Here is a 21698-nt window from a genome sequence, read left to right as displayed (position 1 = left end):
GCAAGCACTGGTTAGCTTGGCAGTCAAAGCAAGCAGACACAGGAGCAGACTGACACACAAACAAACAGACTGACTGACTGACTGAAACATTGTCAAAGTTCGAGGCGGGCAAGTTGGATACAGTTATCGAGGGACAGATGGGTTTATGTTGCCGAGGAGGAGAGAGAGAGAGAGAGAGAGAGAGAGAGAGAGAGAGAGAGAGAGAGAGAGAGAGAGAGAGAGAGAGAGAGAGCAGGCCTGTAGCAAAGCGCCCCACTCTAACCGGTCTGCCTCCCTCGCAACACGATGGCCCACCTTTGTCACCATCATCATCTTGCATATATCATGTAAGGGTGAACATCCGGAGTCAACTCTCTCTCTCTCTCTCTCTCTCTCTCTCTCTCTCTCTCTCTCTCTCTCTCTCTCTCTCTCTCTCTCTCTCTCTCTCTCTCTCTCTCTCTCCCTCCCTCCCTCCCTCCCTCCCTCCCTCCCTCCCTCCCTCCCTCCCTCTCTCTCTCTCTCTCTCTCTCTCTCTCTCTCTCTCTCTCTCTCTCTCTCTCTCTCTCTCTCCATCGAGTTATTACCTGTTCTCTGTTCATGTCGTGCTTCTCTTCCTAACTCCTCTCTCTTCCTTACCCGAATTTGCTGCCGTTTCGCACACAATACCATTACGTCCTTCACGTGGAGGTCCCACACTTATTCCCAGCCATCCTCACCGTGCGTCTCTCTTCTGTTCCCCACTCACGCTGCTCTTCACCCTGCCGAACACCCGCCTCCTCCCATGTGGGTACACCAGCATAAGGGGCCTCACAGCTCCCACCTCCCCCTCATCCCTTCTTCACAACGAGGGTGTAATACTCTGCTACACCCCACGCCCCTGGGGCATGTGCCATGTGCCTTCACAGGCCTCACATCCTCCCACGCCCACGCCAGGCTCTCATGCTTGCCCTAAGCTCACGCCCCCTTGCGCACCCTCCCACCCCTAACCTCACACCCTTCCAGACCCTCCCACAATAAGTCTCATGACCCTGCCATTACCTCACACCCTCCCATACCCTCGACAGTGAGTCTCTCATGTTTTCCCTGACCTGACACCCTCCCACGTGCCCTATCTCACCCACCACACAACCAGCCCACCACCACTCTGGGTGACTGAAGTTCGCGCGGCCCATCGTCCAGCCGTCGGAGCCAGGGCCCTCCCGGGCCAGGAGGACGCCCACCACCCGCCGTATAAGGCCACGGACGAGGCGACGACCCCGTCCGTACTGGTGTTCCCCCAGCAGTATTGGTGGTGGTGTGTGCCTGGGTCCTCCTCCCTGCTGCCTCTAACCTCACCCTTTCTGCCTGCCTGCCTGCGTTCGTACCCACCTCTGCTAGCTTACGAGAAGCAATGCGTTTGACACACCTGTGCTCTCCTTGCTTCCTGCTTGCCTGCCAGCTTGTTGCCTTTAATGGACGGCCGCCTTCTTATCAGCCTGCTTTACTGTGTTCATTCCCCTGCTTGCTTGCCTGCCTACTTGCCCAGTGTGAGCTGCATGCGTTTCTCGCCCTGCGTTACTTCCTGCTGCTTGCCTGCCTGTTTCCCCCGCGCGCGCGGATGTGTGTGTGTGTGTGTGTGTGTGTGTGTGTGTGTGTGTGTGTGTGTGTGTGCTTGACTGACTTGCTCACCACTTAGTGTCATTTGGAGTAGCTTGGTTACCTGCCCCACCAGCCTGGTAACTAGTAACCTGTAGAAGTAACGTGCAGCAGGAAGTCTGGTCGATGTTCTTGTGAGGGTTCTCGCCCGGCTGTCCCTGCTCCTGGGTGGGACAAGGAGAGGTTTTCCTCCGGGATGAAGTAGCTGTTGTACGCCCACCTTACTCTGGTTCCGGGGGCTGACCTCCATCCCCGCAGCTTGGTCTTGCGACAAATATTTCCTGGAGAGGGTCTGGTTTTGCTGGGCTGTTTATGCTGCAAGTCTTATTCGTGGAAAATGTTCTGCAACCTGGCTGGTCTGGTACGTCTTGGAGGAACCTGTCTAGTTCAGTTTTTCTCTCTCAGAAGTTCAGGGATCTTCCCATTGTGTTCATTATATATACCGGTAGTAGGTTAAACAGATGTGTGGAGCCCAGGATGTGTGTGTGTGTGTGTGTGTGTGTGTGTGTGTGTGTGTGTGTGTGTGTGTGTGTGTGTGATATTCCCTCCCGTATGGTTACCAGAATTTGTGTATATGCCCTTCTGTATTTGCACACTCGTCGTTCTCTGTCATTCTCGTAACGAATTGTGTCTGGCCAGGAGTTTGGCACCAGTTCTTCATGATTGTTTTTCATCCATGTTTGCATTATGATATATATATGTATATATATATATATATTCCTGTGAGTCCACGGGGAAAATGAAATACGAAAAGTTCCCAAGTGCACTTTCGTGTAATAATCACATCATCAGGGGAGACACAAGAGAGAAATATAACAGTCAGTTGATATACATCGAAGAGACGAAGCTAGGACGCCATTTGGTAAACATGTGATTGTCCAATATATATATATATATATATATATATATATATATATATATATATATATATATATATATATATATATATAGTACTTGCTTCGGCAGTACATATACTAAAATTGGAACGATACAGAGAAGATTAGCATGGCCCCTGCGCAAGGATGACACGCAAAATCGTGAAGCGTTCCACATTTTTTATATTCCTGGGGATAGGGGATTAAGAATACTACTCACGTATTCCCTGCGTGTCGTAGAAGGCGACTAAAAGGGGAGGGAGCGGGAGGCTGGAAATCCCCCCTCTTGTTTTTGTTTTTTAATTTTCCAAAAGAAGGAACAGAGAAGGGGGCCAGGTGAGGATATTCCCTCAGAGGCCCAGTCCTCTGTTCTTAACGCTACCTTGCTAATATGGGAAATGGCGAATAGTTTGAAAGAAAGAAAGATATATATATATATATATATATATATATATATATATATATATATATATATATATATATATATATATATATAAGTACAGTGTCAGCGCTTCTTGCCCGCTTCGGTAGTAAAGATATTTTTACTGAAGTAGTGTGGGCGGTGAGGACGTTCGGACGATTTCTAGTCCAGCGGTTTCTCTGTCTTTAAACGGTGACGTAAGCTGAGAGAGAGAGAGAGAGAGAGAGAGAGAGAGAGAGAGAGAGAGAGAGAGAGAGAGAGAGAGAGAGAGAGAGAGAGAGAGGTGTCTGGGAACAGTGTCATCACTGGTTTTCTCTGGGAAGGAGACGGCCTCTGGGCAGAGAGACGGTTGGTCTGGCACAGAACCAAGCCACGGAGGCTGGCCTGCCTGATGTGTGGCCGGGTCACAACGGACACACACCAGTTGTATTGTTCAAAGAACCCCTACCGTCCACGCCACCGTCGTGAGTACGGCGTGCGCTGCCGCGTCTGTCTGTCTGTAAGTAACAAGGCGATGTAAAGATGCACCTTCAGTGACACGCACACACTGGTGTCGGGTAAGGCAGCGACGGAGATTGTTATGACAAGACTGAACTACAACGTAGGGTGAAGGATGGGTACCAGAGTCGCACCTTCGACAGACGTTGTCTCCTGCCGGGGCCAGGGAAGTGTGGGCCTGAGGAACATGTAGGGGGATGTTGCTGTACCATGTGGAGACGCTCGTGGAGATCCTGTGAAGTGGAAGCATATAGGAGGACTGAAGGCAAGCGATGGTGTAGAGAAATACATCATAAATTTTTTGGAGGTAATTCAAGCATTTTCAAACGAGTGTGGAGTGTGTGTGTGTGTGTGTGTGTGTGTGTGTGTGTGTGTGTGTGTGTGTGTGTGTGTGTGTGTGTGTGTGTATGCACAGGCGGCCAGCCTGGACACTCAATAATGGAAGGCGTCACCAATATCAGCCTCGGTACAAGGATGACCTTTGTGTCGCTACCCTCGACCTTCAACGTCGTAAGGTCAGAGGACGACACACTTAGCGAGGCCGGGACGGGAGGCGCATCGATTGGCAAGAACCCAGAGTTATTTTTGTTATTGACAAAATTATTCATGCGAGAGGAGAACAGCCTCCTCTGGTAAATGATGGTATGGACTCGAACCCTGGAGCAAGCTTGCTTCTCTCATGTCATGCGACTGGTCTTTTTCCATGACATGCCACCACAACCCCGGGGACGGGGGAGGAGGATCCTACGACCTCCGTCCTGCGACCAGACTAGACCATACCTCAGTACCGACGCGGGGAGTCGTACAACCCCTGCGCTACTACTGCCATACATCTCTCTCTCTCTCTCTCTCTCTCTCTCTCTCTCTCTCTCTCTCTCTCTCTCTCTCTCTCTCTCTCTCTCTCTCTCTCTCTCTCTCTCTCTCTCTCGACGCTAGGGTGTCGTACGAGCGCAGCTTTACCTTAAGGCCAGACCCCACCATACCTCCTCACACAGACGCAGGGGTCGTACGCGTGCCCTGGCCTATATTATAAGGTGCCGGGTCTGCCACCACCACCTACATCGTTGGCCGGGACGATTTCTGTGATTAAGAGTCATACTCAGGTCTGTTGCTGTTTTGTGGTTAGATGAGAGGGTGGAGAGGTGGACATGAGGAGAGGGGGTGAGGTAATACGGCTGCAGATGACATACGGTGCCAAGCCTTCTACATCAGTTTTTGTCATAGTGATCTAGCAAGCGTGAGTGGGTCGGGAGGACACAAGGTTCAAATATCGTATTGGTGTAAGAAATGTATTCCATGTATAGATGTGTTGTGTGAGGATGTTCAGTCTTGTATGTACGTTCAATATTGAGTTTTATGATTTACGAAGGTAATGATTGGTTGGTTTTGAGGACTTCAGTGTTGGAGGCGGTGATGGCTTTGGTGGAGGCTGGTCAGACGAAGGTTCAGGTGTTGAAGATGACGGTGGTGTATGCTGTTCAAGTGGAGGCCGCCAGTGATGGAGATTGTGGTGGCGTTGATGTAGGCTTGTCAGGTGGGGGCCCCCAGTGATGGAGATGATGGTGGTGTAGACCCCTGTGATGGCTTCTTCAGTGTTGTTGGTGGATGAGCAACCCCCCAGTGGTGGAGATGTGAGTAGTGGTGGTGGTGCGGGCTCTTCAGGTCCCCCTCCCCTCCCCCAACCTCTGACGCTTTCTCTCCATTCCTCCTTCAGATAGGTTAGCCCCCCTCCCCCCTGGCGGCCGCGGCTGCCCCTCGCCCGTATGAGGCAAAGTGACCTTGATTCTCGCTCCGAGGCCAAGGTCACCGCTGGCCACGACCAGCGGGAGGAGAGAAGGTCAGGCGGAATAACTGTGTGGCTCACATAAGGTCACGTGGTCTCTTTTATCTTTAGGAAACGCCACCTCTGGCCAGTGGGAGAACGGGGGTCGTGAAGGTTTGAAGATGTCACGCTATCTTTAATCTCTTATCATTAACTGATCGTACTGGTACGTTAAGACCGCCCCCCCTCCCTCCCTCGTGATAACAAGACCTTGTCTTATCCCTTCACTCGTGCAGTAATTTGAAATCGTTCAGCAGGATCATCATCGGATTATGGTCTGTGTTGACCACGGAGAAAAGATGTCTCACGTGACACACCGTCAGCACGGAATAGTGGGGCCAGTGATGTCATTCGGTCATCTGTCATTTCTCATAAGGGCACAGTGCCGGCTCTGGTGACGTCATTCGCTCTATTATGAATTATCCTGAGGTCACAGTAGTGGAAAGTTGGTTGCGGTGTCGTTAACTCGGGAGATAGACCTAACGACGTCGTTTGGCTAGGCCGTGAACTCAATAGTGTGTAGTTATGGCTGATTCGGTGGTGCGAAGGTGCCCGATGCCGCGTGTGAGGTGAAAACTCCCCCCGTGGCTCACTTGTTTTTCCGGGTCATGATCGTCTCTTTATAAACTGGTATTAAAGTGATGTTTGGTGTACATATGTACACTGCACGACGACATCATGGCATGGACAGTGGCCTCTCGCTTAACCGCTGACCGCAGACGTGTTCCTGTACAGGGTCTGTGTGGTGTAGTGCCGCCAGCAGTGGCTTCAACAGACACACAGTCAGATTATCAGATTCTAAATCCGGTTTCAGTTACGTTCAGACACTGGACCACCGCACTGAGTCTTCGTTATGTCATGCTCACGATCGTTATAATGCCACTTGGTAATGTAATGTATACCATTCCTGAAGTTAGTGATTTTTTACGTTGTTTTCAAACATGTTTTATTTTTTTTTTATTTTAGCGATGGCTCGTGGTTGAATGTTACATCACCCTCCTCCGTTTTCTGTTGAATGTCGATAGACAGGTAGTTGTACCGGTAACTGAAATAACGCTCCGTCCTGCTTGTTTATGACGACACATCTCGATTTCTGTACAACAAAACTAGTGTGTCACATGCCTGGTGTTTATATAAGACATGATCTGTAACATTCCAATCATTTCATGACCAGTAATGCATTTATCGCTGTGGTTTTAGCCCATTTTTAAAAAGTGAATTCCGTTAATAATAAACATTTATCTATTTTGAGAGCTGATTTGATTTTGTACAGTTGTTTACGTATCTACATTTACCTCACACGATGATATTATCTCCTCTGCACGTGATATTAGTATCTTATCTGCACGTGATGTTCGTATCTTATCTGCACGTGATTTTGGTATCTTATCTGCACGTGATATTAGTATCTTGTCTGCACGTGATGTTAGTATCTTATCTGCACGTGGTGTTAGTATCTTATCTGCAAGTGATGTTAGTATCTTATCTGCACGTGGTGTTCGTATCTTATCTGCACGTGGTGTTAGTATCTTATCTGCACGTGATGTTAGTATCTTATCTGCACGTGGTGTTAGTATGTCCTTTGCACGTATAGTGTTAGTATGACCTCAGCATAAATAGACTTAGTAAGTCCTCAGCATATTTGGAGTTAGTACGTCATCAGTATATACGATGTTAGGTATCACGTTTTTGCCCACGCGTGATTTTGCAACATTAATCTGACGACTCCGTCACAGCGGTGAAGCTGGTGGACTGGCAGACTACCGTCCATAACGGGAGAACTGACGTCACTGCTGGTAGTAGAGAGAGAGAGAGAGAGAGAGAGAGAGAGAGAGAGAGAGAGAGAGAGAGAGAGAGAGAGAGAGCGGTCGTGTCAGCTTTCTTGAGCTGAGGGTGTCGTGCTGGGCGTGGCAGCCTCAGCTGGTCGTACTCCAGTATTGTGGTGGTGGGGAGGCTTTCTCCTGGCTGGTGCTGGTGACTGAAGGATATGGCCTCCTGTTTGTCATATGAAGAATGTGGTTGTTGTTCTCGTGGTGGAGTTGGTTGAGGACTTTTGTGTCTGGTCGTACTTCATTTGAACCCCTTGAGCACGACGTTACGACCGTTGAGCATGATGGTGCGACCCTTGAGCACGACTTTGCGACCCTTCAGCATGATGGTACGACCCTTGAGCACGACGGTACGGCCCTTGGCTGAGGGTCAGGTCAAAGGCCAGAGGCCATTATATCCAAGGCTCGTACCCGTGTGCTCAAGGACGTCTTTTCCTTTCCTTGTTTTCGTCTCCATCCTCCTCCTCCTCCTCCTCCTCCTGTGCGTCACCCAGCATAACCCAGCCTCTCCTGAAGGCGTCTAGTAACTGCTTCAGGAGCCTGGCGCCGAGCGGTGGGCGGCCGTTGCTCGTGCTGGGGTAGGGCTGGTCAACTGGTCACCCACCGTCGCCCACCCCAGCTTTCACCTGGGGCTTTCCCACCCACCACCCCACATGTGGGTCAGCCTTGATACATCGTATCACTACTTCTGCTGGCGGCGCGTAGCCTTCACCTCCCGCTAACCCTCCCCAATTCCAAATAGTTCTGAGGTACTATTGAAGCCGGAGCGTGACATTTTACTATCTTTTAAGTATCATGGGTCGCGGTCTTAACGACCCCGGCGATGTCGTTAGATATCGGACTCCTGTATGGCTCTGGTAGCAGACCTCGGGGACGATGCCTCGCCTGGGACGCAAACAGCCGTCGCATTCCGGTCCTCATAACATAGACGGTTCAGTCGGTCGGGAGTCGCGTGTTCGGCAGATCCGGCAGCTCTGACGACAGTTCGGCTGGTTGTGTGTGTGTGTGTGTGTGTGTGTGTGTGTGTGTGTGTAAGGAGTGGCCAGGGGAGAGGTTTCGTTTTGACGTGGATCGTGCCGTGTCCTTAGCTTGGTTTGTGTCGTGAACAACAACAGTTAACGGATGTACGGTACCGGTTGAAGGAAAGATTGGACTGATAGGAGGAAACGATTAGCATCAGACTGATCGGTGATAGAGTAACAGTAGATAGAAATGGAGGGAAATAAAGAGTGCAGTAAGGAGATACCGTATTGAGGATTGAGGGAAGTGTGGTAAGAGTGCCAGGAAATAGAAAGAAGCAGACGGAATAGATTATTAGGAGAAACAAACAGAACAGCAGCAGACGGAAACAGAGTTACAGCTGAAGGAAACAGAATAGTGAATGGAAAGATGAGTAAGACAGTGGGTCATATTGTGTAGTGGTGAAGTGTTACCTGCTGCCTTCTGCACTGGTGGGGGTAAGTAGTGTCCCCCACCTACAGAGGGTGAGCCTTACTCCTTCCCCAGATTTAATGCTGACCCCTGTTGACCTCGGTGTTTTGAGAAGGTTCAAGTACAGTAGGATGGTATACCCATGTCAGGGAAGGGGATTTTCTGCCTTGGGATTCCGTCCCGCGGGCATTTATGCGATTATTTCCCACATCTTCCGTTCGGCATGTCCTCCTGAATCTTTTACGTGCCATTAATGGTTTTGCCCTGACGAACTTTATCTGCCCCCTCTGAGAACATTTACGTGTCGTTAAACACCAGTCTGGTATCTTAAGTCTGCTTAATGACGGATCTCTTTGCGAGGGATGATGAACGTGTAAGTAGGACGCCAGGAGTGAGTGTCGCGCGCTATGACTTACGACGTACGTGACTGGGATGACGCAGGTTGGACTAGCGGCTGACCTGCGTCTCGTGAGGACTAGATGCTTATTGCTCCGCGTCTGAATATAAGAACATCTGAGGCCCAGCCACGTTCCTGGTGTCGCTAACACTTAAACTAGTCATCGATATATATATATATATATATATATATATATATATATATATATATATATATATATATATATATATATATATATATATATATATAATACAGTAATTTCTTCCTTCTTACGTAAAGAAGCCAGGCTTGGCCTAGCTTCGTGTGTCAGGCGGGAGTGGATGTGTAGGTGGCTGTGGTGTAGGACCAGCCTCGATCAGGTTTAATCCTACACCCAGACAGAGGCTAATGCTATAAACCTGGTCGCTGGCCGTGACGCATTTCCGGGCCGCTCGGGGTCAGAAGCGCTTTGGTTCGAATCCTGGTTGCGGCAGTCGACTCACAGTCAACGTAGCTGTTCGTCCTCTCTTACGGGTTCGTCGATGGTACCTGGCTTTAGCTAATATATATATATTTTTTTTTTTTTTCAAACTATTCGCCATTTCCCGCGTTAGTGAGGTAGCGTTAAGAACAGAGAACTGGGCCACTGAGGGAATATCCTCACCTGGCCCCCTTCTCTGTTCCTTCTTTTGGAAAATTAAAAAAAATTGAGAGGGGAGGATTTCCAGCCCCCCGCTCCCTCCCCTTTTAGTCGCCTTCTACGACACGCAGGGAATACGTGGGAAGTATTCTTTCTCCCCTATCCCCAGGGATAAATATATATATATATATATATATATATATATATATATATATATATATATATATATATATATATATATATATATATACACACACACACACACACACAAGCGTTAATTAGATGACCTTGATTAAGGCATTGAGCTGCCTGAGTCGCTTTAGCTAACACAAAAAAGTTTACTGTCTGCTTGCCGTGGCAGTTAAGGCTAGGGTGCGTGTGCCGTCCCAGGACACCAGGGATCTCATCTTCGTCCTCCTCCTCCCTCCGTCAGAAGGACTGTCAATATCTTGCACGATCCTCCCGCCTCCCCCACACTGCTCTCTCTCTCTCTCTCTCTCTCTCTCTCTCTCTCTCTCTCTCTCTCTCTCTCTCTCTCTCTCTCTCTCTCTCTCTCTCTTACATTTCCTTCATCTCTTTTCTCAGATTTCTTCCTCTCCTCCTCTTTCTTCTCATCCTCCTTTACCCTTTTCCCTTCTCTTTTATAGTCTTCTTTTCTTGGCACTACTTTGCTGAGGGGATACCCCTTCTACCTGCGTCCCTTTCTGTTCCTCCTCCTGGAACCCTGGGATATATGCCGCCTCGTCCCAGTAGAGTAGCTTGGGCGTCCCAGCCGCTCCCGAGGCAGGACAAGAGAGCTGCTAATCCCTGGGGCGAGGTTCATGAGGCAGAAAGACACGTGTGATAGGTCGAGTTGCTCCAGCGGTATGTGTGTAAGTGTGACCAAGTCTCGAGGTGTCGCCTGGCTGGTGTAGCTTAATGCCTAGGGTGTAGATGATCGCTAAAGCTAATGCCACACAAAGCACTTCGTCTGAGTCGCTTATGATGACCTGGGTGAGAAATTGGTGGTGAGTGAGTGTGTGTTTGATGTGGTGGTTAGCGTTCCTGCCTCCCAGCAGCTGCGTAATGCTACTCCCCTGCCTTCTGCTGCCTCCCTGCAGGTGTATATACGTAGTCCCTCCCAAGAGAAATGTGTATAGCTTCCCAGAGAGAGAGAGAGAGAGAGAGAGAGAGAGAGAGAGAGAGAGAGAGAGAGAGAGAGAGAGAGAGAGAGAGAGAGAGTCTAATGTGACTCAACAGGTGTGTAATACTTGGAAGCCGTGTAATGTATCGTGTCCCCACGGGGGTGTAGTGCCACCCAGCAGGTGTGTTAGTAAAAGCCAGCGGTTGTGTGGTCTCTGGTAGGTGTGGTTCCTTCCCTCATGTGTGGGGTGACGCCAAGGCTTCTGGTGCCTGTTAGCAGGTGCGTGCGATACGTATTACCAGGTGTCTCTGGATGTATGACAGGTGTGCGATGCATGAAACTCCTGTAGCTTCTTGTCACATCCTGCTAACAGATGTGTGACTGCCACCAACGCATACATGGTACATATCAACATTTGTGTTCACCAGCATATTTGCCTCTCAATGCACGTGAAAATGTGAAAGTAAGATCGGTTTGAGATATGTATTCAGAGTGTTAGTGAAGACCAAATCCACACAAGTCCAGCATTTCCTGACCTTGTACACATGGTATTGGGAAATATCTCTCCATGGAATTTGCAGCACAGCAGGAAGAAAGAAATCTGGACTAAGGTCTTAGATATCCAGTGGTGATGTTTTGAAGGTTCACCGTTTCCTTCAGTGGTAGACGTAGATGGTCGACCGTTCTTACACCTCGTAGGAAGCACGGGAGCTGATGTTATCCATTAATTGTTACTTTTGTGTATTTTCCTGACATTTTGTCTATTTTGAATCAGTCGATACTCACACCTTTTATCTCTGTACTCATTTGGCTGCTGCCCACTGAAGTTTTAAGTTGACCGTATTTTTCATTACGATCGATGGTAATGTTTTGGTGCCACGTTTGGTTGACATAGCGACATGTCATTTCTGTTCCTATTTTGTGCCGTGAAATTCTTTGTGTACATAAAGCAGCGAGGCTCGGGAGCGAGACATGGCCACAGCCGGAAGACTTTCTTACTGTGTTAAGGTAATTGGACGTTTGTCAAGTCACCAACCCCGTCATATCTTGCTTCATTATTCTGGCCTTTAAACCAGTTGCAGACTCGACGCTTCTTGCCCCCGTGACGCTTGCCTCGTGCACACACCTACTCCGCTCCAGCACCAGACTTTGACCTCCGCCCCACCAAACCTACCGCGCTAATTGCGGGTAATTTTCTTCTGCGGTTAGGTATTTTATGACCCATTGCTGATGCCTGCCTGTGTGTCGCAGAGGCGAGATGTCGTCAGCGGATCGTGTAACGGAGAGGTCATCTAGAGGTCACAGGTGGCTGGAGGTCAGGAAGCGATAGATCTGGATACCTGGTGAAGGTTAAGGTCTTCAGGACACTTAGATTCTCTGGAGGGATCTGATGGGTGATGTTAGCCTAAGCTTTATCCTGACGGGGAGGAAAGAGTGGCAATCTGGTGCTTGGGGTCTTCTTGCTGGACGAGGAAGGGGTCAACTGATGACTGAGGGCACCATGTTGACGGTAAGAGAAGAATAGAGGAGTCATTCAGATGGTGAGAGGTCCAGCTGGACGATGAGAACATCACGGGAGGGAGGACCATCTGGAAGGTTATAGAACCTCTGGATTACGATGAACCATCTGGATGGTGAGGGGACATTGATCTTGTGAATCATCTGGATGATCAGGGGACAACGATCCTGTAAACCATCTGGATGATCAGGGGACCTGTTGTATTGCAAGGGGGACGTGTGGAAGGTGATGATGGCCGAACGAAGAGTATGTGCACGTCTGGTCCAAGCGTTCCAGGAGAGACGGCGGTGCTGGGGTGTTTGTGTTGCTAGTGCTCAGTCTTGCAGGGTTGGATGTGGAGGCGGTTAAACTATCACTAAAATAGCAACACAGTGGTTCCAGTTCCTCTTCGTACTGTACTGGAACACTATGGGTGAGACTGGAATGACTACATCAGGTGTATAATACCAACGCTTGTGGTAATTTACCTTCAGTAAATCGCGGTGTTCCCATAATGAATGATTGAATTGTGGAAATATAATGAGTAGGTCGTGTCTTATTAAGAAGAGCTGAGGATGGGATGCATGACACAAGTGAAGAGTGTTATGACGAGGTCAAAGGGGAAGTCTTCCGGGAGGTAGATTGTAAGTTATGATAAATTTAAGTTCATGAAGTTGTAAGATGAGGCTTAATAAATAGTGGTAGTGTATTAGGTTTGATGAAGGTGAGGTTTAAGGATGAGTCATGAGGTGAGGTGTGCTGCAGAATGACGAGGTGAAACTGAATTAAAAAGATACAAAAGTGTTGATTGATAATGATGTAAGTTGTGAAGGAAAGTATTAAGAATTATGATCTTCATCACCCCCACGCCTCTGTTAAAGTAATACAATCTTCATGACGCATGTGTTAGATAGAATCTGCACCTCCACGACTTTGTTAAAGTAACAGAATTTACACCTTCACGCCTGTGTTAAAGTGGTTAACTGTGAATCAACTGTGGGAGACTTTCCCTTGAACAGTTGTTACCTGTGGTGATGTATGGATGTGATGCTAGACTACTGTTAGCATGGCACACTAGCCATTGTTTCCACGGTTCTCAACAGTTCTGTTGGATGTGTTCTGCTGTTCATGCTTGGAAGCATTTTGCTCAGGTTTACTGGAATTTTGGGTAAGAGGAGGAGGCAGTTTGTTCCTGGGTAGTGCGTGAGGACGAACACTTAGGGGTGTATAAGTGAGTGCAGGTGGTGGTCTAAAGTGCGTTGCGTGGCTGCAATGAGTGCGTGCAGGGGATACACGTCGGGTCCGTGGGTGGGTTCCTGAATTGACCTGCTTTAGAGAACGAGTGGATGCAGGTGTGTTTTGTTGTCATGAAGTGAGTGCGTGTGTTTCGGTGGCCGTGGGTTGTCTGGGATGAGTGTGTAAGGCTGAGTGCGGGCGGTGTTTTGGTGAAGTAGGCGCGGACGGGTTCGTGCCACGGGTTGTGCATGGTGCCGTGGATGATCGTGTGTAGAGACTGGGTGGAGGCAATGCAGCCGCCCGGGTTCTGGTTGATGAATATTTGATGGTCGGTGGGTGTGTGCGATTGACTGGTTGTGAGGCACAGTGAGACACGGGTTAGTAGAGGTGGTGTTGGAGGAGGGAAGGTTTCTAGTGTCGCGGGTTCGACTCCCGTGTGTGCTGCATCGTGCTTACGTTAAGGGTATCACATCTAATGTAAAAACTGATGTTTACCTACGACAGAGATGGGCGGTTATCCGGCAGTCTTTCTGGCGGTTACCTGCCTAACGTGTAATGCTTTAGGGTCTTTATGCAGCCCGCTACTGTTCGGTCAGACACCAAGCTTACCTGGTCAAGCTGGCTGTTGGTGGCGGGAGCCTGCATGCCCACGTGTTCATTAGAGGTGAATTGTTCATCTGTATCATTGCATCTACGGTTGTGCTGGTGCTTATCATAGACAGTTGAGGAGTGTCTGGCTCTGGTCGTCATAGCTAGTTGAGGAGTGTCTGGCTCTGGTCATCATAGCTAGTTGAGGAGTGTCTGGCTATGGTCATCATAGCTAGTTGAGGAGTGTCTGGCTCTGGTCGTCATAGCTAGTTGAGGAGTGTCTGGCTCTGGTCATCATAGCTAGTTGAGGAGTGTCTGGCTCTGGTCGTCAGTGATAACTGTAATCCTCGGTTTTAAAACATCTTCAGAAGTCGCTAGGTATTACAGCACGAACCCAGACTCCAGGAACTTCTTTTTGGCATAGGGCCTTTCACGACTCCTCGTATTGGACGTCTCACGTTACATAAAACTGGAGGTCCGAGGCCCTGATCCTGGCATGAGATGAGCGAGCATGATCATCGTTGTAGCCCTCTCGTGCGGTGGTGCCCTGTGGTGGTGGTGTGGTGGTAACGTAGGCGATGTGAAGGGTTAGGGTGGGCGATAGGGGATGGGACAGTGAAATGACCAGATCAAGTTGGGCGAGGTAGAATGGTTGAGTTTTTAAATTCAAGCTCAGGAAGTTGAGATGATTTGTGACGATTAGTGATAATGGTTTTTGTTAGTTGTACCCTTGATTTCGTGTGTGTGTGTGTGTGTGTGTGTGTGTGTGTGTGTGTGTGTGTGTGTGTGTGTGTGTGAATTTTAGGGCAGTTAACACTGACTGGTTTTCCTGTTATCGGTGTTTCTCTCGTGTGTCGACTGCGGGATGAGAGGCTCCCTCTTGTTAGGGATTAGAATTGGCAAGTGAGGAAAAATGATGAACGGAAGAATTTAAATGATTTAAAAAGGAAACATAGAAGTCAAAGCGAGTGGGCTGGCCACCTAGCGGAGACGATGACAATCCATGATGTGTTATTTTCTTGACGAGGGAGAGGTGGGAGATGTCGTCCAGCCCTCAGTACACTTGCACGTGGAGGTCACCTGCCTAGTTTTCTTCGTTTTCATGAGAAGAATCGGCTGTGGTCAGAGCGTCGGCGGTGGTGATGGCGTCCTCCATACATCTTCCTACAGTAAAACTTTCCCTCCCACTACCTACAGAGAAGGAAGACTCGCTGACCGAGCCTCTCTGAGTACTTACTCCTTCCTTGAAGATCCCGCCGCAGGTAATAATCCTGCCTCTCCTCTTCCACTCCAGGAGAATAAACATTCCTTCCCCAAGTCTTAGAAAGAGGGAGGGAAGGAGGACCCCCTGTGTTAAGGGTGCTACCCCCATCTTCCCTCCCTACAGCAGCTTCTGTTCCCTCCTCCGCCTCCCTAACTGCCCCCCCCCCCCCTTTGTGGCTTCCCCCAGGCCTCCACTGTAATGTGTTCTGGCACGCACCACCCACTGTGGCCGTGTGGTTTGGTGTCGTGAGCACACGGCAACTGCCACCTTCCATCAACCTCTCGGCCCTTATGATGTAATGGTGGTAGTCATTCATGGTAGCTGCCGCAGTTGTAGCGCCAGGGTTGTGGTTGTAGGTGTGGTAGTTGTGATGGACCAGAACATGGTTGGTACAGGTGTTGTGACTGTAGTGTTAATATTGCTTGTCGTGGTGCAGATGGTTGTGGCCACAGGTGTGGTAGTTGTGAAGGTGAAAGTTATAGTGATGATGGTGTGATAGTTAGTGACGTACCATTGTTGTAACGTTGATGAAGGTGATTGTGGGTGACTGATGGTGATGGATGGTGGTGTTGTTAGTGGTGGTGGTGGTACTGGTGATGGTAATGATGGTGGTGGAAAAGTATGTTGCCTGTTATCCTTGTGTGGTAAATGTGGTAGTCTTGAACCTTCCTCCATCTAAGCCTTTGCTGACGTAGCCTGTGTGTGGTTGTGTGGGTGGCTGGTATGTAGGTGGAAGCAACCACAGTGGGTAGGGGGGGGGGGGGTGTCTGATACATAGACATGGCGAGGGTGGCTCCTGATCATGTGTCCTGGTCACGTCCCCCACTGTGTTAGATGTGGTAGGAGTCCTGGTCACGTCTCCCAGTGTGGTAGATGTGGTAGTAACCGTGGTCATGTCGTGCAGTGTGGTAGCGCCATACGGGTGGGTGTCGGGAGGCGGAACTCTCCTCCTCCTCCTCCTCCTCCTCCTGCCGCTGGCTTTGTCGTCCTGTGCGATTGTTTCTGGCAGCTTTTGTCGCCCACCCACTCACTAGAGCTGCTGCACTCCCGCTCTGGCTCTCTGTTGCCAGTGCTGCTGAACACGCGTCTGCTGCTTCTCGTGTTTCAGCTGTTGCTCTCGTATGTCTGCTGCTGTTCTTGCTTCAGCAGACTTAACATCTGTCTCTTATCTGCTTCACAGTCTCTTGCCAGCGATGGCGATTGTTCTTCTTTTGCTGTTGCCTCTCTGTTCCTCCTCCCGGATATCTCTGGCTTTCTCTTCCTCGTGCGTCTGTTCCTCGTCCTGGGGTTTGCCTATGTTGCTGCGGCTGATGCTTCCCATTACCTCAGTCCACACCCATGTGCAGCAGAGCCCTGAACATAGAGGGTCACGCGGCAGACCACCTGATGTGTGTGTGTGTGTGTGTGTGTGTGTGTGTGTGTGTGTGTGTGTGTGTGTGTGTGATTCTTCCCTCCTGCTGCCCTTCACCACACCATACCTCCATACGAGCCCACCACCTACCATACTGGCCCTCCACCTCCACACTACCCCTCCACCTCTACACTGCCCCTCCACCTCCACCATTTACCTGCAGGAAGAATACGAACGACCCCACAATAAGCTCTGGTGTAACTCTACCCCCCAGAATGTACCCTAGCCCGGCCATTCAGGGCGCCACGTAAAAAGCCTTGAACTAATGTTAACAAGGGCCGGGCCCTCAGGGCAGGTGGGGCTCCTCCAGGGGGGGACACTGTAGCGGGGTGTGATTTTTCGTCGCCCCGACGACTGATGGTGGAGGGGCCGCCCCTCATTTGGAAAGTAATGTGTGGCATTCAATTTGGACGGGTAATGGAGAGCAGAGAAGGTATGTGCAGCGGCCGCTCTGTACGAGTGTCCGCTGTATAGGTATGGGCCGTTGGAGGATTTACAGTGCGTCCCTCACCTGTATGTGTGTATGGCTGGATGTAGCGACTGGCTCTGTAGACAGTTGAGTTACATACGAAGAATATAAGTTGGCGGGAGTGGGGTCCCAGGCCCTGCAGGTGAGGCTTGGAGGGTGCCAGGCATCACGGGTAAGGCTGTGTGGGTGTCAGGCACCGCAGGTGAGGCTGGGAGGGTTAAGGTGATAGACATAGAAAGTGATTTTAATTGATATTTTTATTAGGCATTTCCCCTCCACCCCCCACCCCACCCTTCCAGCATGTACGAATGACGTCAAGATACTTCATATCTTAGTTGGGTCAGGTATGATGATGATGGGCAGTCCCATCCGGAGATGACCTGAGCTTCGGTCCTAAGGTAGTCCCGCCTCACAGGATTGGTGTGTAGCCCTTGACAACTCAAGGATGAGCCGTTGTGACGTCCATTTAATTCCGTCCGCCGGTAACCCTTGGAACTCTTTACCCTCTCTCGTCCTTCCTAACATGCGCGACTTCACATTGTTTTAAAAGCTAAGTTTTCCACTTCATTGGAGAACTCTTAGATTATCTTTCCTCTTCTCTCCGCTCCAGGATCTTGTTTAGACTTTTTATACATGTCCTTGATGATGGCAGGGTTTAGTCCGTGACCGGACTCCGGGACGTAATGGGAGGAAAATACCGGGAGGCCTTCCGGATTGTCACGTTGGTGGACCAGATGATGGGTGAGCCAAGCCAGGCTAGGGCGTGGGAACGCCAGGTTGAGAGGAGGGGAGGTGGGTAGGGTGCTCTGGTACTCTCTCAGTTGGGTGGAAGTGCATAAAAAAAAAACGCCCCTCCCACCCCTGGCTGGCTTGTGAGAGGTTGAGGTGGGGAAGGTTATGGTGACCTTTGACCCTGCCTTGTCACGGGCTTGACCTTTCACCTCGTGGGGGTTGACATGTGAGTGTGGGCCCAGACGAGTCAGTCCTCCAGCCTCGACGCTGACACCAGTGGCATTATAAGGTATTTACACTGCCCAAACCCGAGCTCTGCGCTAACCACACTGTAAATATGCACACACTGCTCCTGCCACAATGTAAATACCCACACACTGCTCCTGTCACACTGTAAATACCCAAACACTGCTCCTGCCCCATTGTAAATACCCACACACTACGCTGTGAATAACCACACACTACTCCTCCCACACTGTAAATACCCACACACTTCTCCCACACTGTAGATACCTACACACTGCTCCACCCACACACTGTTCTTCCCACACTCACTATATATTATCAGATGAGGTTACTGGTAGTTACTCCGTCGTCTTGATAAGTAATTAGCGTTAATATGAGCTAGCTGTTAATCCGGCTTCATCTGTGTACGAAGGAATTAAATGGCACTGAATTGTTTTGAAACGGATTCACAGTCCTGAGATGCTGGTAGAATTACTTGATGAAAAATGACATGTATACATGAGATGTGTACCGACGTCAAGGGTCGAGTTTTCATGGTGTAGCTTTGGTGACCATAAATTTACGCAAGGGCCCGCCTGTGTTCGAATCCTGGGCGTGGCAGTCGGTATATATGTTAGCGTATGTGAGGCAGCCATGATTAGGGCACTCAGTTGCCCGTGCGATCTCTTCTACTGTTAATAGAATATATTCATTTTCCAAGGTGGTCGTACCTTCAAAGGTCTACTTAAAAGACAAAGTCATCACACTTCTTGAGTTGTGATTAGAGACCTTTGCTCCTTCACAGTTGTGTACCTAATATGTAGTTGCATGGGCCAGCAAGAACACACTCCCTTTGTTTGGCATCATTGTGGGTGGGGTGTGAGAAAGTGCACTCCGTTACGCAAAGTTCAAGTGCCTGTTACAGTGTGACAAAAAGTTATAATGACCTTAATTCAGTAAAGAAGTGAGTCTGCACGCTAGCCAATAAAGCCGCTTGTCTTTCTTGCTCCGAGGCCTCGGATGGAGCTATATAGAATCTCTTTTGTGCATATTTTCCTTGCATCGTCTGTACAGACTTCAGTACCCGTTAATTAAAGGTTACTTTCACGGTGACACATTTATTGAAGTTATCTATGTGGTGTTGTTTTGGCGAGTTCGTTTTCGTCACCCGGATTCAAATTATTGGATCAGAGAAAACGAGCACTGGTTCAGGGGTAACGCAAGAAGTTTCTTATTTATGCCGTCTCGGCTAAAGTTCATAGGGTTATGGAACTATTTTTGGAACCTGAGTTGAGATTTGTATGATTTGACTTTAGATTAAAGGATGAGAAAAAGTGACTGGTGTGTGTTGGCATTAAAATAGCTGATGAGTTATTCTTGTTTTTGTTATAAATTCGTGCCTAAGCTTGGCCGGGCTCTGACGTAATATCTGTTCCCGTTATCTCATTTGACGGTTATTGTCAGTTGGGTCTCGAAGTAGAGGTCTTGACCTTTAAACCCCTTGGCAGATCAGACATCGCCTGTGTCTCTTCAATGCGTCAGTGGTCTATACCGCATTCCTGTTGGGTCAGTATATTGCTGTCCTCTTAGGTATATGTATTCATTTGGCGACTTAAGGGACAATTTTGCGAATAATTTGGCGGCCTAATTTTCAGCTCCGTGAATGATTTCGCGACTTGAGATTCAGTTTCGCGATCAGTTTGGCAACTTAAGGCTCAGTCTCGCAAATACTTTGGCGTTTTAGAGTTCATTTTGCGAATAGTAAAGAGAAGAAATGGAATTGATAAACTCCGTGGTCTTTACGTGGTGTTGGCTTTAGTACTGATGTCATCCTAAGAGTTGGCCTAAATGATGGTGTCATCTTAACCGTTGACGCTTATATTGTTGTCACCCTAACCGTTAATGGTATAGCCTTAACCGTTGACCTTGACGCAAGGGTCACCTTAATCGGCGACGTTAATACTGGTGTCACCCTAGCAGCTGGCACTGATGTTGGTGTCACCCTAGCAGCTGGCACTGATGTTGATGTCACCCTAGCAGCTGGCACTGATGTTGGTGTCACCCTAGCAGCTGGCACTGATGCGGGTGTCACCGTAGCAGCTGGCACTGATGCGGGTGTCACCCTAGCAGCTGGCACTGATGCGGGTGTCACCCTAGCAGCTGGCACTGATGCGGGTGTCACCCACACCGTTGACGTTGACACTAGTGTCACCCTTACTGTTAGCGTTGACGCTGAGTCTATACCTTATCAGTTGGCGTTGACACTGGTGTCGTGAAGGCCGTTCGCGTTGATTTCACCCTTACCGTTGGCCTCAACAGCTGCCCGCTGTTAAGCTGACAATTCGCTAAACCACTTATTTAGAAGACGTTTATTTGAATTAATTAATCGCAATTACGTCCTCAAGCTTGTAAAATGGCTTTTGCCTCACATTTCTGAGAAACATGACTGCGCTGATTTTATGTATGTTCGTTTGTGTGTTCTGGGAGGAAGATTTATATCTCTCAGGGAATTATGATGTGTCAACTCTGTGGTAGTGTTGGAATTAACTCCTCCTGACGTCAGAAATGTGACCCAGGGATTTACCTGTAAGGGGAGGAGGTGGGAGGCTGGGAGAGTTGAACGCTGAGGGTGGTTGTGAACAACCAGGACTTGTTGTTGAAACCTGTAGCACATCGTCTGTAGTACCACATTCCACAACCACCGCCACTATCACCAGTACCACGTACTACCATCCCCACGTCCAAGTCCCTCACGGCTGACCAGTACCCAACCCTTGGGTACCCCACAAAGCCCGGGAGATACCGTAGGGGTAACGTTCCCACAGGTATTGTGTGGTGTTGCCTGGTGGCCCCTGCGTGGCAGCACCAGGTAACCAGCTGCTCATTTGGTCGCGCCAGGTATGCAGATTTGGGGAGACTTTCTCACACTGTTTACCTTTCAGGCTCTGCTAGGAGCAGAGGGGAGATGTGTTGGAGGGAGGAGAGAGGGGCGGGGGGGAGAGAAGGGAGCTTTGGGGAGAGGGAAGGACCATTGGTGTGGACGAGTGGGAGGGGGATACAAGGTTGACGAAATAGGGAGGTGGGAGACGCCTCATGTTATGATAGGTTGAGGATCACACAATCTCTCATGCACTGCTGCAACGCACCACATGTTCACGTCTGGTCGGACTGGCTACGTGTGAGTGACGAGGTTGTTTTGGAGTTTGTCAGGTGTGGTCTGAGTGTCTGCCAGTCGTCCCATTGGTCGATAGTGGATAACAAGAGGTGTAGTTGAGGTGTCGGGGTGTGGGTGAATGGTTAGGTGCTGTCAGGGGTCGTTGGTGTTGGCGGGGAGTCGCCTCTTGTAGTCGTGTTTGGTCGTGTGGGGGGTCGTCATACCACACAGCACAGGTCACCAGGTGGAGGAGGTGTTTCACCTGCAGGGGGTGGGTGGAGGGATGTCAGACTGGCCACTACCCCGTCAGGAGAAGTTCCTCTCCTGCCCTGCAGGTGCGATTTGTGTTCATGACACATCCTCTGCCTGACGGTGATGCAGTACACACACACACACACACACACACACACACACATCCGAGAATGACTTTCGCGTTGACCCTTACTTTATATATATCCGATGGTGCGTCGTGGTATGGCCTGTGATGTGCAT

The 21698-nt window shown here is 49.4% G+C and overlaps 1 protein-coding gene and 1 non-coding gene across 4 annotated transcripts in view; both read left to right on the top strand.

Annotated features, from left to right (window-relative positions):
• The window catches only part of step (cytohesin steppke), a 369634-nt gene that overhangs the window by 183163 nt on the left and 164773 nt on the right, over window positions 1-21698 (top strand). The window lies entirely within an intron of this gene.
• Window positions 2565-2671, top strand: LOC139752983 (U6 spliceosomal RNA). Its single transcript, XR_011713635.1, has one exon. It is a non-coding gene; the product is annotated as a U6 spliceosomal RNA (small nuclear RNA).

The sequence above is a fragment of the Panulirus ornatus genome, chromosome 13 (genome assembly GCF_036320965.1).
Source record: "Panulirus ornatus isolate Po-2019 chromosome 13, ASM3632096v1, whole genome shotgun sequence".
NCBI classification, from domain to species: domain Eukaryota; kingdom Metazoa; phylum Arthropoda; class Malacostraca; order Decapoda; family Palinuridae; genus Panulirus; species Panulirus ornatus.
Note: the sequence above shows the minus strand (reverse complement) of the source record. Positions and strands in the feature narration are given on the sequence as shown.